This window comes from Ailuropoda melanoleuca, chromosome 7, assembly GCF_002007445.2.
Source record: "Ailuropoda melanoleuca isolate Jingjing chromosome 7, ASM200744v2, whole genome shotgun sequence".
NCBI classification, from domain to species: domain Eukaryota; kingdom Metazoa; phylum Chordata; class Mammalia; order Carnivora; family Ursidae; genus Ailuropoda; species Ailuropoda melanoleuca.
This window is the reverse complement of record NC_048224.1, coordinates 40,921,639-40,941,541: the sequence shown is the minus strand read 5'-3', so window position 1 is coordinate 40,941,541 and position 19,903 is coordinate 40,921,639.

Genomic DNA, 19,903 nt, shown 5'->3' with positions numbered 1-19,903 from the left:
GGCTGGGGACACCTCAATGCATCAGGGAGCCAAGCGGTCAACCTCCCGTTCTTGAAGAGCTGCCCTCCAGGAAAGGAAACAGATAATAACCAAGAAAACAAACAAGACGGTGTGAGCTGGTATTGAGCCCTAAGTAATGAAATCACCCGGTGTATTCAGGAATTCAGGGCAGCTCCATGAGCCAGAAGCCCTGAAGCAGGTGTTAGGGGCCTCAGTGGGAGGTGAGATCATGGGTGCTGGCCCAAAGGGCTTTCCTAATTCTTATCTTATTTACAAATGGCAGACTGAGGCCCAAGGAGGTGAGACAAGGTGTCCAGCTCTGCAAAGTGAGACAGCCACGGTACCCATAGGTCTGACTTGCACCGCTCCCCTGAAGCTGGGAGTCAGGCTGTCGCTGGAGGAACAAAGCGTTCTCTCCACAGCAAGGTTTGTGTTTCTATCCTAGCATGAAGGGGAGAAAGTAGCAGGAAATGCTGTGATAGTATCTGAACAGTGTCTTGCATTAAGTACTAAACCCCTCTCAGATTAGATAATCCACCCGGTGATTTTTATGGGCAATCCCCTCACCGTGCACAGTTCTGCTTTAAGACGGGCTATTGGGCCTTCAGGTTTGATAAGATAGTATCTCAGTTACTCCGTTTCTCTGTTGGGCTCTGTGGAAACTTCTCCCCTAATCTTCATTATCTCCTACCATGCGCTTTTGTTGGGACTTGAGGGGACCAGATTCACCCCAAGGGCCTCCACGCAGCTCTAAGAAGTGGAGATAAAATTGAGACCTCTGCCTGTCCGGGGCCCGGTGGGCTAGCCCTCACCTCAATTGTCATCAGTTGGACTCTCAGGTTCCCAGGCCATAGAAAAATCCCGTAGCCTGACACATTTTCTCTTTTGGTGTGGGGAGATTTGTGGCTACTTTCTGGGACCCTCTTGGCCACTGGAAAGAACAAAAACCCAACTGTTAGTCTGCCACAGGGGCTCTATGCCAAGAATCAGCATTTCGGGATTTTAACAGTAATGAGAGAGGTCTCCCTTGCAGACTATCTGGCAGGTCACCTCTGACCCCATCCCCAGCGAGAGGGAGAATCAGCCTACCACGATTGGGGGGGCCCCTCCCTGCTGGTGGAGGCAGCACTCCACCAGGAATCAGGAGACCGGGGTCATGTGTCATTACATAAGTCAGGCCACCTTCTCTGGGTCTCAGTGTTTCTGTGTAAGACATTGCAGATCTGGCTTGGCCGGTGTGCAGGTTCTAGGGTGACTTTGGGGGGATCAGAGAGATTTACTTCCCAGGTGAGATCATCTCTGTATGTTTAGATCTGTCAAGACCACCCCAGCTGCCACTAGCCACATGTGGCTTTTTAAATGTAAATGGATTGAAATTAAGTGAAATTTAAAATACAGGATTTCCGTTGGTTAGCAATACTGCAAGCGCTCTGTGGCCACACAGGGCAACAATGGTGCTGGACCATTGATTGAGTTCCACTCTCCATCCCAGATAGCGCTTCCTCAACCACACTGAGTGGGACTTGCTCCTCATCTTGTCAAAGAAAATATCCTTGCTTCCTTCTTCTCAATGAGAAAACTGGCCTGAGAAGCCAAGTAATTTACCCCGAGTTACTCCGGAGGGCACAGTGGCAGCCAGACAGAGCCGGGCACTTCTAGTCTCCAGGTGCTGAGACCGAGGCTCGGTCTCCCCACTGGAGCCCCCAGGGACCTGCAAGGCAGGTTCTTCCCATGGCTGGTCCTGGACTTTACAAGGAAAGCTTTCCGTCTGGGAGAAGGACAAAACAAGAGAAAATGCATGCTTTTGCAGTGATGCAAATGAAAATTTCCAATTTGCTAGTCAAAAGCATGTCCCTGTTTAGAGATAAGAGTAAATTTGAGTCTTTGTTATGAGTGATTAACTCATTACAATGCAGTCTCCTTGCAGTATCCAACCCCACTGCTTGGTTTGGGAAGCCAGAGTACCTGGTGGGAGGAACTGCCAATCCCCAAATAGTGTGTCCCTGCCACAGTGTCGGGGCCTGTCTAATCAGAAAAATGAGGGACGCGTTCAATGAAGTAGCCTTCTCACCAACATTTTCACACAAAGCACTGGACAGGGTGGGTGTCAGGAGACCCGGGCCCTGAACCTTTCAATTTAATTTAATAAGAATTTATTGTTGTTCGGAAAGTTGCTAGCCAGGGGAGCAAAATGGGTTTCAGCTTTCATGCCGGCTCTGATTGATTGATAGTTAGGGGGCTACAGTCCTAGCTCAGGAAGGCTTCTGAGGACACCAAGAGGCTCAGCGGGCAAGAACACCCTGATTGATTATTTATGTCTGCTGGGGCCCCAGAGAGGGGAGGGGCCATGTCCCACAGTAAACGGAGGTAAATAATAATGAGGGTATGCAGAGTAATCATAGGACTGACAAAACCTTCCCAGTCAGGTCATTGGGAATATCAGGTAAGATTATGGATGTGAAGGTGCTTTGTGACCTGGACGTATGGCTTCATGATATCTGGCCTCTTGTTAATATTTCGACTGTGAATCCTGATTTCCCTGTTCCTGCTACTTGATCCTTTGCACTAGATGTGAGGCCTTACAAGCCTGGAGTGGGGCCACATGGAAACGAGACCCAGGGGCCAACGCACATGCCTACATTCATTCCTGCATTCAGCATCTCCCGCTCCCTCCACTCATTCAGGACATATTTCGAAAGGTCCTCTCAGATGTAGGTCCTGCACCAAGACCATCCAGATGTCTGTCTCCTTGGAGCTCCCAGAACAGTTGACCTCTGGACTTGATCTTCAGGAAAAGGAGACGATTTGGTTTCCACCCAGGCTCGTGGCCCCTCAAGAGTCTCGGGTGCTGGTTAATAGCCACCCTGCCGGGACCCTGCCGGGACCCTGCCGGGACCCCTGGGGGAAGATGCCAAGCTCCAGTGGGAGCATGGTTTATTTGGTTGGTGATCCCAGGAAGCATTGCCAAAGGGCAGGGACAGGACTCAGGGAAGCGAATGAAGCCAGTTCAGCGGGGCATTCATGAACAGGTTTCTACTGTGGGTGAGTGGGGCTCCCCACAGCGGGGCAATGACAGGAAGCACAGAGAAAGGCCTCGGAGCTGCCCCATCCCAGGGTGAGGAAGTCTGGGTACGTGTTCACCAGGTCCCATCCATCCGTGGTTGAGGGCTCCTCCCTGGCTATTTCGGCTATCCCCGCATGCAGGCCAAGTTTGCCCCTGTAGCCAGAGAAAGCAGCAGGGCAGAATCGCGGGTGTTGGGTTAGGAAGCCTGGTGTCTGTACAGATCTGGTGAGTGCCCACAGGCCATGGGCAGGGTACCCAGAGCATCATCGTCTCCCTCCCTAAGCAGTTGAGGTCAGCAGCAGCATTTAAAGATCATCTGATCAGCCCTCTCATTACCCGACTGGGGGAAACAAAGTTCAGAGAGGGTAGGAGGCACACCAATTTAAATAGCAGGCTAACGGCAATGGTAAAACCCTAATAATGCCAGTTCCCCTGTCACGGGAGCCAGGCACAATGGAAGGGGCTTTGCACACTTAGCTCTAAGCCTTGTGTTACTGTTCCATTTTACAGTTAAGAAAACTGGACTCTGAGAGGTGAGGTACCCAAGGACACCAAGCATAAGCGGCAGAAACAGAATTTAAACCCAGAATTTAAAACCAGGTCTGTAGCCTGGGATCTGTTCACCACTCTGCAGAACCAGCAGGACTTTCTTGGGCTCCTTCAGAGCCCAGAGTCCTGCCCACAGCCCCAGACAGTCAGCATGGAGGGGGGCACCCTCTAGGTCAAGGGCCTCAAAGTGAAGCTGTTTTAAACTCCCTCCAGAGCTCAGAGCTGGCCCACCCCCCAGGGATCTCTGGCTTCTCCTACCAGCTATGCCTCATCCTCAGAGGAATGGCCTGGAGAGAAGGCAAAAGTGGGCGAGGAGCCAAGACCAACAGGAGAGCAAAATGGGGAATCCCAGGGAGCTTGACATCACCAAGGAGCTGCAGAAGGAATCAGTTACCCATCTGCAAACAGGAAGATGCTAACAACAGAAAAGTGTTAAAGGGCACTTCACGCACTGGTTAATCTTCTAAACACTTCAAACGGATGAACGCACTGAATTATCAAATTAACCACAGTGGGTACCATTAACACCATCCCCACCTCACCTAGGAGGAAACTGAGGCACAGAAAAACGGAATGACTAGCCCCGGGTCATTGGGTCCTGATACTAGAATCCAGGCGGCTTGATTGCAAATCTGTCCTTTTAACCACTCCAGGCGCAGAAAGACCACAACGTGAGCCCCCTTCCCCAATACAGAACTCCCTAATCCGCGCTCACCAAGTGGTTTTGGCAAGCACTCACTCATTCTCAGGGGTAAGTACTGTTGCGGTCTCCACAGTTTTCTAAAGAGGACACAGATCAGAGAGGGGCCAAGGTCAACAGTAAGTCAGGTGTAGAGCCAAATGTCGAGGCCCCCCCAGTCAAGCACTCTCTGGTTGGGGGGGGCTTCGAACTCAGAGGAGCATGGGCGGGGAGCGGGCAGGGGCTACGCGGGGCGGGGGCGGGGGGTCTCCCCGCCTCCAAGCCCCGCCCCCCCGCAGGGCCCTGTGCCCCGGCAGCACTGACTAGGCAATTTGCGAGCTTCGGTGCCCTGGAGCAGAGTCCGCGCGGCCCCGCGAAGCCTGGGGACGTCCCCAGTGGCATCTGCCCTGGACGGCGAGGGCGAGCGCCCTCGGGGAGCGTTCCTAAGGGAGCCTGGGGCAGGAGGGATAATTGTAGAGGGTCCCTCGGGGCCAGAGAAGCCAGCGGGTGGTTGGGGAGTAGAGGGGAGGGAGCAGGGGGGAGAGCGCAGGGAGGAGTGGAGGACCCGGCACAGAATTACTGGAAGCAGGTAAGCGTGAGGATCCGCCACGTGTGGACGGCTCCGGAACCCAGCATGATTCCCTGAACCCCCACATGTGTCTATAAGCTGTATTTCTCACTCTACCTAGCCACCCTCCCCAACACACAGGAAGAGCAAGAAAGCCCCCAGACCAGGAAGCAGGGGAAGGGGGAGATAGAAAACCCACAGAAAGGACCCTAAGAGGCCTCCTGGTCCAGTCCCACCCTGCTCAGAAGGAGAAACTGAGACCCCAGGAGGAGGGCCCCAGGGAGCAAGGCCTGGCTGGAGGGTTAGTCCTTTGGGAATCTATGCGCAGGGCCAAGTCCCGGGGCCCCCTCTCCCTCCCCCCCCCCACTTCCCTATCCCCAGCTGAAGCAGACGTTCCAAGAGGGATTGTCCTAGTCTCTGCCTGTGAGGAGCCCCCGGTTTTCCCACTACCCCCAAGGACTCTCCATTTCAACTCCTGCCTCAGTCCCTGTAGGAGAGGTTGGTTCTGGAAAGCCTCTGTGGGTGTCTCAGCCCAGCCCCCAAGCCCGCCTCGGGTGGGACAGGTTGGGGAAGAAAAGGAAGGAGCCTGAGCAGGCCTGGGGGGGGGGAATGCTCCCCAGGCACACGGAGACCTGGCTCCCAGCCTTAGCGCCCCCAAGTTCCCAAGGACTCTGAGCTCCCTCACCTGCTTCAGAGACCACCACCACCACCCCTGCTGCTGTGCAGGGGAGCCCACATTCCCAGAAGAGCCTGCAAGATTGAGTCCTACCTCCTTCGCCTTTCCTCCCTTCTTCCTCACTGCTCAGCTCCAAGTGCATCACTCTTTCCGGTCCCCTAATTTCCTCGTTGCTATCTCGTTGCCTCTTGACCCCACGCATTTGCATTTGCTGTACCCTCCACCTGGAATGCCTCCCACGGTGATTGCAAATTAAACATGTCTGAGCACCCCCTCCCTGCTTCGGGCATTGTAGGGCTTGGGCGCCTCTGAGGGTTTCACAGCAGGGCCTCTCCAACCAGCCCAGACCCTGGGCACTGCTGGAAGCCTCCGTGGAATCAGAGCCACCTGGGTTCTCTTAAGCAACCCAGTTCCCAGGCCCAAGGGCTGAGGCTTTCTGTGGGCTCCTTTGCAGGGGTGGGGAGGGAGAGAGGAGATAGTAAGGAAATTGGCACATCTTTGGGCCCTTGTCTTTATGGCTAGGGTTTTTCTTTTGAGTTTATTAGGATGTGTTACTACACAAGAAATCCCTGTTTAATACAGAATGCAAAGCATGAACACGCCAAAAGGTAGAGAAAAAACTCCCCACACCCTCAGCACCCAGAGATAAAAAGCACTAAGGTTTTGGTGTGGAGGCTTCCAGAGTATTCTGTGCATACATGTATGTATGGTGGGTGTGACTCTGACTCCAGAAACTCCAGGTGCAAGAAGTATCACAGAGCCTTGTTTTTCTAGAATGAAAACGAAAGCTTACTCCAGGCCCTGTCTCACCTGCAGCCTTGTGCCTGTGGGATTTGAGGCCCCAAGCTTCCTTCTCTGTGTTTCCACAGCCACCTCCAGTCCGGCCCACTCAGCAGAGTCCTGGGTGCTCCTCTGCTGGAGCCCCGTGGAGTGCTCTCTGTTCCCCCCAGGCCGGGGGCGGGGGGGGGGGACGCTGGCCCTGGCCATGCCTACGTGGGATGGCCCCAGCCTCCTCCATATCGCCCACCCACCCTGCTCCCTCCACTCTGCCCAGAGAGCCTCCCTTCAAACACCTCCACACATGCCCTTCCCTCTGCCTGAAACACTCTTCCCTTGAAGCACTGTGAAGCACTGTCCCTCACCCGTGGTAGGTCACATCTGAGGACAGGGCCCGAGTCTCACTGCTCCATCCCCAGGGCCCCGCAGAAACGGGGCATAGAGCAGGCCTGCAGTCTTTGCTGAACGAATGAACAATGAACGTATGTGGATTCCCACACGTCACACCCTTGACGAAATGTCCCTTCACTCCTCTCCCCGTCTCACCTCCACATTCAGTCCATCGGCGAATGCCCTAGACTGTGGCTCAGCACCAAGCGCCAAATCCACCCTCTCTCTGTCCACCCCTCTCTCCCCAGAGCCCCTGTCCTCCCTCCCAGCAACAGCCTCCCCCCCACCCCATGGTCTCCCCTTTTCCTCTCTTGGCCTCCCCCATACAGACTCTTCTCCCCAAAGATAAAAAGAACAGCCAGGAGTCTTTTTAAAATATGTCATTCAGATTCTGCTGTGACCCCACTTAAAGCTCCCCTAGTGGGCTTCCCACTTTGCTTCAAGCAGCATCCAACTGGCTTCTGGCGGCTTCCCCAACCCCAGGGGTCTTCACTGACCCCTTCCCTGGCCCCTCTCCCACCCACACTGCCCCATGGCTCTGCTTCAGCCACACTGGCCTTTGAGCCTTCTCCAAACACAATCAGCTGGTTCCCACCCTGGAGACCTGGCACTTGCCCCTCCCCGGCCCTGCGAGCTGCTCCCCAGATGTCCACAGGCCTCAGCTCAGATATCACCTCCAGGGAGAGGCTGATCTGGCCGCGTGTCACCCTGTTTTATTGTCGTCACAGCACCGATCATTTACCGACATCTTTGACGAGACTGTGTGTCTGCCGCCCCTCATCCCTCTGCCAGGGACCCTGCCCCGTCGGCTCACCGCTGGACCCCCAGCACCTCCACTGGCTGGTGCATAGTAGGTGCTCAATACCCATCTGTCAAGTGACTGGAAGGCATGTGCTTATGCTGCTTGTACATCTGTTTGGAGTTGCAGTGTAGACCCAGATGTGTTATTTTCCCTTGTTAATTACTGCAGAGTAATTATAGTAAGAAGTGTAAGTACAGAATGCATTAATGGGTGGAAACATAAAAGATTTCATGCACTGGCTCACCGAACACTGGAACCAGACATGAGCCTCGCGGTAGCCTGCTAGAGTTCTCACGTGGGTCATTTCCTCCTGGGTCCGGAGCCTGAGGCCTAACCTGCCCCTGCTTTCCTCCCCTTCTCTGGAAAGTCACTCCCAAGCCTGTCTGTGCCTCAGTAGAGAGTGGTGGGGCTGGGGGAGCCCAGGCCCTTCTGGGGTTAAAATCTAGCTTCTGCGTGTCCCCGAAGAGCTGGGGAGAAGGGGTGATGTTGGGTAGGTGAGTTAACTTCTCTGAGCCTCAGTGTTTCCATCTGTAAAATGGGGATAGTGACAGCTCCCTCCCAAGATTGTTGTGGGTTCTCAAAGAGAAACGTATGCAAAGTGCTTCTCAGGGGGTTCAGCCACATTGACTCCCTTCTGTCCTTCCCTCCTCAGTGTCAGAGAGAAGACACGCTCCCCACTTTCCCACCTCAGGCCCTTGTGACTCTCTTCTTCAAAAGAAATGACATCTTGCTTTTCCCTCCCCTGCTCTGAAAAACCAGGCTGACTATGACAAGGTAGGTTTTAAAAAAATGCCTTTAATATGGTTATTGCAGACCCAGAGTTTGGAAAGGGGGTGGGAGGCCCATATCTTCCTGAAGGAATTCCCAGATGTACAACCAGCTGTGCACTTACAGCAGCCTGTTTATGTCTCTGCTCACCCCAGACACACACACACACACACACACACTCTCGCTCACTCACTGGCTCGCTCACACCCAGGCAGAGAGAGAACCACAAATTCCCCCAGGAGTGCAAATGGCTGGGAGGTTGAGATTTGAGAGGCTCTAATAACAAGGGGAAGAGAAAGAGGCTAATGTCAAATGTTAAGTGTCAGGGAAGCAGGGTCACTGCTGAGATTCTAGAACCTGCTCTTGGGCCCTTTACAACTGAGGAGTGGATATCGGGCTGGAGTTTTGCGTCCTGATGACCCTGAGCGCCCTCTTGTGGCCATCAGCGGTAGCAGCAGGCTTTCCAACTTGTCCTGCCAGATGGAGTACTGCTTCCTTTCCTTCTTAAAAAGTACTCTTTAATTCAGTGCCACAATTCTTATGAATATGCTACCCCCAAATAAACACTTTGCTGTTTTCCAGAGCATTGAACAATGACGATCCAATCTCACTATTGATCCTACCTTTAAAAACATAAACATTTATTTTCCTTTTTAAAAATTATTATAGGGGCGCCAGGGTGGCTCAGATGGTTGGGCGTCTGCCTTCAGCTCAGGTCATGATCTCAGGTCCTGGGATCAAGCCCCGCGTGGGGCTCTCTGATCAGCAGGGAGTCTGCTTCTCCCTCTGCCTCTGCCCCTCTGCCCGTATACGCTCCTCTCTCTTTCTCAAATAAATAAAATCTTTTTTTTTTAAAGATTTTATTTATTTATTCAACAGAGACAGAGACAGCCAGCGAGAGAGGGAACACAAGCAGGGGGAGTGGGAGAGGAAGAAGCAGGCTCATAGCGGAAGAGCCTGATGTGGGGCTCGATCCCATAACGCCAGGATCACGCCCTGAGCCGAAGGCAGATGCTTAACCGCTGTGCCACCCAGGCGCCCCATAAATAAAATCTTTTAAAAAATAAAATAAAAATTGGGGCGCCTGGGTGGCTCAGTCGTTAAGCGTCTGCCTTCAGCCCAGGGCGTGATCCCAGAGTCCTGGGATCGAGTCCCACATCAGGCTCCTCCGCTGGGAGCCTGCTTCTTCCTCTCCCACTCCCCCTGCTTGTGTTCCTTCTCTCGCTGGCTGCCTATCTCTCTCTGTCAAATAAATAAAATCTTTAAAAAAAAAAATTTAAAAAAAGCTTTTTTAAAAAAAAATAATAAAATAAAAATAAAAACCATTATATAAAATTTTCAAAACACTGGAAAGCACAAAGAAAAAGACAAAACTCAAGAGTAAGCATTTCTAACTACAACACAGCCAGCTGGAGAAAGGAAAGAGGTTACTGTCCTGGTTCACCAGGGGTTCATCCAGAAACCATTTTGGCAAAACATCTTGCCGCTCCGAGCTCAGTTCCTAGCTCTTGAAGGAGGGTGGGCATCTGGTAACTCAGTCCAAGCTGTTGATCCCACAACTGAAGTCTCTTTCTGAGCTCCTTTCTTCCCTCCCACGGAGACCCCTGTGCAGTTAGCTCCGGGGAGAAATGAGCTCGGGAGTGCTGGGCTCATTCATTCATTCCACACTGTTTATCGACCATCTATTTTGGGCAACACTGTTTATGGACCATCTGTTTTGGGCCAGACCCCATGTTGGCTCCTAGACATATAGAGAACATGGTCCCTGACGCTCAGAACTCATGGTCTAGGGGCGCCTGGGTGGCACAGCGGTTAAGCGTCTGCCTTCGGCTCAGGGCGTGATCCCGGCGTTATGGGATCGAGCCCCACATCAGGCTCTTCCGCTATGAGTCTGCTTCTTCCTCTCCCACTCGCCTGCTTGTGTTCCCTCTCGCTGACTGTCTCTATCTCTGTCAAATAAATAAATAAAATCTTTAAAAAAAAAAAAAAAAAGAACTCATGGTCTAGACTGAACGCAGATAATCCCGTGCGGACAAAGGTTCACTTTGATGAGGGGGAGGAACAAGGTGCTCCGGGAATCTGGAGGCTAAATCCTGGCTCCACCCGCCCCGGCTATGTGACCCCAGCCCCTCTGAACATCAGTTCCCACATCTGTAGAGTGATAATAGCACCGACCTCATTAGATTATGGTGCAGACTGAACAGAAACAAAGACACAGAGAAATCACTTGCTAAATGCTACTTCTCTTCGTCTACACCGTTGTCATTCTTTACGCTGGGGAGAGGCAACTTGACCACACCCCGGGTGCCTGCTGGACTTCTGGGAAAATCACAACATCTGTAGTTGGTGTTGGAAAGGATCCTAGGCGTCGTGCTGCTAAGCCCCGTTATTTCAGACGCTAGGGCCCAGAGAAGGGAGGGAAGAGACCGAGGTGACACAGCGCATCTGGAGACGCACCGTGCTTGGTGCTTCAGATCACAGCCTCTGGAGGGAGAAACCTGTGTCTGAACCCAGGGCTCCACAGCATGCTGGCGTGGGCAGATCAGGTCAACTCTCCATGCCTCTGTACCTCCATCTGTAAAATGGGCGTAATAACAACCTTCGTCCCAGAGCTTATGGGAGGACTACGCGAACTGACTCCCAATCCAGTGCTCCATCTGCTATTCCTAGAATTTACATAGCACAGAATTTTAGGAAAGCAATGTTTCATCCTGACTCTGCACAACTTGCATCCAGAATTCATGGGTTAGGACTTGGCTCAAAATCTTCCCGAAATGTAAAGGCTTCTGGGTGGGAGCCTTGGGTGAGAGGAAGCAAGCTCCTATTCCAGACAGCCTAGGAGTGAATTATGATCACAGAGTTAAGATCAAAGCAGTACCACCTCCCCACCCCACCCCAGATGACCTCAGTCCATCGATGTCACCTGGCTGGGTCATAATTTAAGAAAATAGGCAGCGCCTTGGTCACTGATAGTCCGTTGCCTCTCTGGACATGCCCAAGATAAATTATAATGGTTTAAGGTCAAACACAAAATGCCAACAATTGCATCAAAACATCAGATTAAGTAAAAATAAACACAAGCAAACATTAGAATAAGTTAGCATCTGGGTGAACTATTGTTAACGGTGGTCAGCCCTGCACGTTTCCTTTTTTCTTTCAAAAATAGCTATGTGCCCAGAAGCCTTTCAGGGGTCACCCAGATAGAAAAGAAATCCCCAGAGACTGGTTGCAAATTCCAGTTTATCCATTTCTCCTTCTATATCACAATGGAAAATCACCAAGACCACATGGAGATCTGTAATGATTTTCTGTACACTCGTGTAAACAAAAGAACGTACAATTTTCCTTTTCTTCCCAGTAGAGTGTTTTATTTCTTATTTTCCTAGTTCAGGGAAAGCGTTAAGATCATTGAGGGGGGTTGTTGGAATGACTTGAAATCAAACACACAATATTAAAGAACTATTTGGAGAAGAAAGAAGCCTGTTGAAAGGGCTGTTATTTGTTGTGAGGCCAGTTGTTTTATTTCATTATGAGGTTTTAGTGTTTTTGTGAAACAAGTGCAAGAGGGAAGGGAGAGGTGGAAAGTTCCAGAAAGGGAAGGATGCTGGGCACTGGTGGAGGGCAGGTGCACCCACTTTAGGTGGGTAAGGCTGTTTATATTCTAAAATGGTTAGCTGAGACCATTTTCACATTTTCAGTGTGAGCTGAGTAATTGCCCACAGCCTGAGGACTCTGTGTGGCATGGCAGGCCACGTGTGGACAGACTCACCTTTCAGCTCAAACTAAGATCTCTCTCCCACGCTGCCATTACTGGCAGGTGACCCTGTGCAAGTCATTTTACCCCCATGAGCCTCAGTTTCCTTGTCAGCAAAGTGTGATGCTTATTATCACGATACTGTTTGAGAAGCACCTAGAACAGGGCCCGAGACTTCAGCTCATGCTGCCCACCCCCGCACTGACAAATAGCATCTTACTTGCTCCTCTGAACCATCTGAGGTCCTCAGAGTTGAAATCCTTGTTCCTACTTTCTGTCCCCTGAAGGACGGGTGCCTTTGACGGGTGCCTGGAGGGTTCAGTCACTTGTGCCTCTGGCTCTTGATTTCGGCTTGGGTCATGATCTCAGGGTTGTGGGATCAAGCCCTGTGTCAGGCTCTGGGCTCAGCAAGGAGTCAGCTTGAGAATTCTCTCTCCCTCTCCCTCTGCCCCCTCCCCCTGCTCTCGAGCTATAAATTAGTTAATTGAATTAAAAAAAAAAAAAAGAAGAAGAAGAGCATGGGTGTCTTGAAAGGACAGGGAGACCTGGGCTCTGGTCCCAGCTCCACCAAGTGATGCCCTCACTCGATGACGTCTTGTCTGTGATTTTATGTCTGTGTACCAAGTTTCCCCATCTGTGCCCACCCACTGCCCTGGTCACTGCATGAGCAACATCCTGGACACGGAAAGAACTTACAGATTCTGTCCACTCAGCATGGTCCCCATACTTCAGGGAACAGCTTGGGGGCCACAAGAGCACCCAAGGACATCCACAGAGGACAGTCTGATCAAGAAAGCAGGCAACTTCCCCAAGCCGCAAGCTGTGGGCCATAATTTTGTAAGGTGGCCTTCCCCCTCATCGTCTCATTTGTCTTCCCATGTCCCAGTTTGCCTATTTCCCCATGGGACAGGCCCAGCTGCTCACATCAGCAGGGCTGAGCTCAGGGAGAGGTCATGGAACATGACTGATGTGGCCGGAGGTGTGACGTCTGTATGCAACTCGGGCCCAGGAGGCCCCATGGAGAGCATGGGAGCTCCCAGCTCTCTTGATCTCAAGCGTCTGAGTTCACTACAGCCTCCCAAATCCTGGTGCTCTGCAGCCAGGTTTGCAAGAAAGAAAGAAAGAGAAAGAAGGAAGGAAGGAGGGAGGGAGGGAGGAAGGAAATTCAAGATCAAGGGGGAAAGGCTGTGGAAGAGCCATGTGCAGCAAAGCAGGTGACCACGGCTCCGGTGCCTGCTCTGCCTGGGTGACCTTGACTATGACCTCAACTTCCCCATCTGTACAAAAGGAGGTTGAACGGAGTTGGTGTTTCTCGAAGTCTACTTCAAAGAACATCATTTAGTATTCCAGAGGTCCAGTAACTCCGGGAAACACTGCATGTCTTACCTGCTTTGGGTGATACCTGTTAGTATATTAAAGGCTCTGAGAAATCCTGCAGAAAAGAAAACTCCTCGACCTTCTTACTAGACTATAAGGCCCAAGCAGGGTTTTTGTCTGTTTGGGGTTTGGTTTTAGATGGGCTCCCAGGCCCTAAAACACTGGCACACCTGCTCTTTCCAAACGTATTTGCTCACAAAATCTTTTATTATTTTAATTTTTATTATTTTTATTTTATTTCTCTGCACACCCCCTACATCCCTGGAAGGTGGCCCTCCTAGGATCACACTGACTGGCGTCTAAGACAGTGACTGGGCCCCACTGGGATCCGCCAAGCCTGGCTCGGATCAGAACTTCTGAGCTGCCCGGAGATTCATCAGCGGCTGTGTGGTTGTTACTTTCAGCCGCTTCATTTTGGGGTGATTTGCCGCATTGCAGTAGATAACTGAGAGAGAGATAGGATCAGAACTCTGCTGCTGGACCACCTTCCTTCCTTCATTTCCGTTTTTGGGGCTCCCCCCACCAATCCCTGCTGTGGGTGTAGGCTAGGGATTTCCAGCTACCTTGGGGCTGCAAGGCAGCCGCGGGGGATAATGGGGCCTGGCAGAGGCGTGCTGAGCTTTCTCCCCTGCCCTGGGACTGCCCACCTCCAAGCATCCCTGAGACAAAGGACACCTTTTCCTTATTCCAACCTGAGACAGAGTTTGTATTAATAAATTACCTTGCTCACTCAAGCTAGATTGAGCTGGATTTTGGATCGTCCCCAAAACAACCCTGTACTGTGTTCCTGTTCACTGATTCCTTTTTTGGTTTTGTAGCTTTATAAACACAGTTCTTATAAAATGGCAGGTTTATCAAATGCAGTTTTTCATGGCTACTTCTGGTGACCGTTCAGGCCACAGGCAAAAGGGCCCCCTCGGTTTGGGGCCATGGCGAGACAATGCTGTGACGTTCGCTGTGTGGAAGATGCACACTTCGGAATCTTCTCGGGGAGGAAAAGTAACACATGTTATCCCAGAAACTGTCTAAGGGCAGGAGGCAACTCTGGGTCTCCTATTTCTCGCATAGAAGGTGGGACCTCCTTGTGACCAGGCAGTAGCCTGGCCTGCCCTGCAGAGCAGAGAAGCAAAACAATTCCCACAAAAGCTGGGCTCTGAGAATCCCCCACTGTTTCTTCCAAAAGGCCACGTGACTGGTGGTTTTATTTTAATCATCTGTTCTTTAGTTCATCACTGGGAAATTTTCTCTGTATGCCCCAGAGTAGAAGCTGAGAAAACGTCTGTCAGGTGAAGGAAGGAGCAGAAGAGTTGAGAAGGACTGTGCCCTCCCCTTCTCCCTTTCTCCCTGTCCCTCCTCTCCCTTGCCCTCTGCCTCCATCCTCTCCTCTCTCTCCCTGTCCTTCCCCCTCCCTCCCCACTCCCTTCCTTCTCCCTCCCTCTCCCTCCACCTCTCTCCCTCTCTTTATCTCCCTTATTCTCCCCATCCCTCCACCTCTTCCTCCCCCTCCCTCTCTCCCCTGTTTTGTGACACCCTCTTTCTCTACCATTCTCATCTTCCCCTCCCTCTCAGGAAGCTGAGAAACAGGATGAGCCCCAGCCCGGTGGCTAGGTGATTACCCATGCTTCTGAGAGCTAAAGATGACTCACTCACCCATCAGAGATTCATCAGACCCCACCCTATGCTCAGAGCAAGTGAAGCCTGGGGGATGGGGTGGGTAGATGGGCAGCAGGATGGAGCTCCTGCCTGAGAGAAGCCCCCAGTCTGGCAGGAACATAGGTGTGCACAGATGATGACAGCCCAGTGAGTTCCTCAGTGGGGCACACAGGACTGTGGCAGTCCAAGAGAGCAGTGCCAGACCCAGTCCACGGGGGAGCCAGGATGGTCTCCCAGAATAAATCAAGAGTACTTGCTTCTTCTCGGTTAAGCAGGACTTCACGAGAAAGAAGCCCTTCCAAGAGAAAGAGAGACCATCTGGTGAGATGCACGTCCAGCTTGCCCAGTGATGCCAAGGGCTACTTGTGGTCCAGAGGGACTGGAAAGCCGGTGTGAGGAGAGCAGCAGCCACAGAGGGTGGCTAGGTGCTGAGTGCGGACAGGCTGACATCCCTGCTAACAGCCTTTAAAGAGAGAGTTTCTTCTACCTACAGTGCGATCTCAGGGAGGGAGGCTGCTCGGCCCACTTTGGTCCGTCTACCCATCCCTGGGTCAGGGGAGGAAGCAGTGGTTTTCAAAAGTGGATACCTTCTAGAACCACTTGGAGCATTCTTAAAAATCCCAATGCTCAAGCCATACCCCAGACCAAACCCTAACATCTGGGGGTGCCCTACCTGAACCACACCAAGTGAGAAAGGGACAGCTCCCTGAAGACAAGGACCACGGGGACTAGGGAAGGAAAGCTGGGTTGATCAGATGCCGCCCCCCCACCACCACCACAAGGCCAGCTGGAGGGCCAATGGTAGGAATGGAGCTGCAGAGCCCAACAGGACTGGCAGCTCATGGGCAGAGAGGGAGCTGGCCTATGCTTTCCATCCTGCTGGGAGGGCATCTGGCCTTCTCTTCCCACCCTGGGGGATGGCTGGGATGCAGCGTGGAGCCCTGGAGGAGTAGAGAGTAACTGCAGGCCTAGACCTGGCTCTACCCCAATGCATGCCACGCTGCCCCTCTCCTGGCCTCAGTTTCCCTGCCACCATTAAGTCTCATCCAGCACCTACAATGACTCTTGCTCTTTCTAGCTGGGCTCAGCCCCTCCAGGCTGGATATGCTTCCCAGTGTATAGAAGAAGGATACTACACATCTCCCCCCTCCCCGCCCACTAGCCCAGTGACCCCAATGAAATCGCAGACAAATGGATAGGGACAAATTGTAAGGACAGGAGCAAAATAACCTAGCAAATGCTTTGGGGAAAAAATTCAAATTCAGTGTCATTGGAAAGTAATATTTATGCCAATCATTAACCGAACAGCAGTGATAGGTCAGGGCACCCAGGGTTCCTTTAATAGGGGTGAAAAGGGATGAAACCAGTGAGCTGGCAGACCTCAGAGAGGGCCAGGAGGGTCTGGCCCTGCAGGCTTTTGTCTTAGGTGCTCCTCGCCAAACCACACTGGCATTTTGGGGAGTCCTGGGGCGGGCGGGGATGGGGCTCTTGGCCTGACCTTTTATAACCTTGCTAGGCAGAGAGAACAGATCCTTTTGCTGATGGGGAAGGGCTGAGGGGTCGGGACCATCAGCAGCTGGCCAAGCTGACATCATTTGTTATTTAAATTAACCGTCAGGCCCCTCCGCTTCCTCCAGCCAAAGGAGCACCTCGTGCACGTTGTTGTAATTAGCCGGAGGGAAACTGGGCTCGAGAAGCCTGTGTTGTGGGAGCATTTGTCTTGCTTCTATCTAACAGGACCTAACAAGGTCATCGTCATGTGGAAATCAAGAAACACAAATGGGCGCTTCAAGGGAAATTGCAGAGAAAACAATTGCCATGGAGATGAGTTTGTGTATATGAAAAGGCGAGCCTCCAGCCTCAGAGCCTTGTGGTGAAAGATCTCCCCTCCCCGCCTGTCTGCCGCGGAAACACTAATCGTACCTTCCAGCCTGGCACCTCAAGCTTTATTTTTTATCTTAATAAAGTCTCGGCTTTCAGATCAAGATCCAGAATTAGGGGCACCTGGCTGGCTGGGTCGGTAGAGCGTGCGACTCTTGATGTCAGGGTAGTGAGTTCAAGCCCCACATTGGGTGGAGAGATTACTTTAAAAAAAATAAATGAAAGATGCAGAATTAGGGACGCCTGGGTGGCTCAGTGGGTTAAGCACCTGCCTTCAGCTCAGGTCATGATCTGAGGAGTCCTCGGATCAAGTCCTGCATCAGGATCCCTGCTCAGCGGGGAGTCCACTTCTCCCTCTACTGCTCCCCCTGCTTGTACTCTTTCACTCTCTCTCTGTCAAATAAATGAATAAAATCTTAAAAAAAAAAAAAAGATGCAGAATTAGGTGGCCCAACCCTGGTGCCCCCTACTGTATCACTCCCCGTGGACAATGAGCTGTGGCTTTGCAGATTCATTCTAGAAAGCCACAGACCTCATGCTGTCACCGCCAGGGAATGAATGCCTCAAAAGAGAACTTTTTCATTCTTTGGGAGACATTATTCCTTCCAAGAACTCCTGGTGTCTCCCTAGAATGACGCCAGACCAGACGCCCTCTCCAACGATGCAAGGTCATTGGTTCCCCTCATTGTTCATCAATCGGTTGATGGGTTTGCATCTGTTTACAGGACTGCCTTCGAGACAGGGCCAGAGGGGGGGTGTAGGGATGCCGCAAGAAGCCAGGCAGGCTTGGTCCTTCCATGGGGGAGATGCTGACATTCGGCGGGGGGGAACTCAGAATGAACGAGGACCCACAACCGAGAAGAAGGCTGTGGGTGAAAAGCAAGCACACAGATAGGACTGGATAGGACGGAACGGGGGTGGTCAGGACGCCCAGACCCCCAAGGGGAAAGTGACGGGTCAGCCAAGCCACCCCTGATGAGAAGGAAGGGATGGAAGGGTGTGCTGGCCGAGCAAGCAGGGTGTGAAGAGGCCCTGAGTGTGGTGTGCTCCCTGAAACGTGGGAGAGGAAGAGGGAGAAAAACAGGGGCTGGTTCTTGTAGGGTCTCGCAGGCATGAGCTTTTGGGCTTCATCCCGAGAATGGCGAGGGATGATGAATGCATTTTCAGGGAAGAGACACTGGCAGTCTTGGTCGGTCTTTCCAGACACCCTTTTGGTTCCAGGATAAGTGGCTTGTAGGGAGTAGATGCCGGAGGACTCTGCATCTTTTTGGATACTCAGCTGTTATGTCAGTCTATTTAGAGACTTGGGAGTAGAATAAAGGAAGTGGATCACAAAACATCAACTGGAAAAATGGAGAAGTGTTATACAAATTAAGGAATTCTCGGGTGACATCCAGCTCGAGTCAAAAGGAAATGGATAAGTCAGGAGGACACCAGGTGTAACAAACAACCCCAATGTGTCAATGGCAAAAACGCAATCAACGCTTCATTTTGCTCATTCAACTGTCCAGCAGGGGTGTTTCTGGTTATAAAACTTTCCTGGGTGTCTCTCCTCCAAGAGGTCACTCAGGGACCTGATCTCCTTCTCAACTGGGGCTCTGTGGGATCCCCTGCAACCCACCAGCAGATAGGGTAAGAACACAGGAAATCACGCAGGGAGATTTTTGTGGATCAGGCCCGTGAGTGAAATGTATCACTTCCATCCACATTCCATCAGCCAGAACCCTACAGCTGGTAGCATCTAACTTGAAGGAAATGCAGGCAAACCGTGAGCCAGCAGAAAAGGGAAATCGTTGAAAGGAAATCCAGCCCACGTTTGCCACCGAGGAGCCCCTTCTGGGAAACTGAGACCCCCGAGAGGAAAACTCATTTGCATATGGCCACCCAACAAATTGGTGATAGGAAGGAGACCAGAATCCTAAAATCTTGATTCGGAGATCACACCACTTTCCCCTTCGTTGCAATTGACATGTTTATCATGTAGGGTGGTGTCATGCCACTCTGAAGTGCAAGGTAATCGGAAATCAATCCAGCAGCTTTTCTCAGGGCCCGCTGTTTGCGATCGGTAGAGAGATCGATGACAAACAGGTGATTTTCCACCTTCCAGCTGCCCACGATTTCCCAAGCAGAGTGGAGCGTGTGCCAGGGGCCCTCGGAGGAGAAAAGAAATGGCTCCCAGTTCCTTGAAGGAGACAAGTGTGCTCTCAGCCTCAAAGGACAGGGAGGGTTTTACTTTTGCTTCTGTTTTCTTGTCTTTTCACTCGTACTGGCCGTGGGTGCAGAGAGCAGGTACAGAAATCCATCTCCTCGGCTCCGGGCATGTTGTCACTGTGGAGGACCCTTTCCATGGGCTTGTTTTTGTTCTTTAACTTTTTTTTTCTTCCTTCATCCCTGCTTCCCGTTCCCTTCTCTTCCCCTTCTCTCATAGGCAGCCTCACTAACGTAGCTGATACATGTTCTCAAATGTGCATGAGTCCTTACAGAACACGTCGTGCTGTTCTGTTTGTAGATGCTTTTAATGAACATGACTGATTCTGTGCTATAGCTCTCAGTCTGGTTCTTTTCTTCCTTTTCCCCCTGCTCAGCACCAAGGTGCGTTCAGGGATGTGTGGTGGTTGTCTCGAACCACACACAATATTCCGTGGTGAGAATACACCACATTTTTCTCATCTGTTTCCCCAGGAATGGACACCTGGGTGTGGCCTCTGAGTCCCTGGCCCTCCAAACTCTGCTGAGTGGCAGGGCATGGGGGTTTCCCTTGTCCTCTGAGCTGTCTCTGAGATAGACAGCCAGGAGTGGTCTCGTGGGGTCACGGGTAAAGACTTCATTGCCTTAACTATGGGCAAATGGTTTTCCAAAGGCCGGGGCCCCACAGCCCAAATGGCGCCTCGGTGTGAACTAGGAAAAGCGGCCCCTCCTGGGTAGCAGGCAGGTGGTGATTTATGTGAATGGGGGCGCTGGGGGG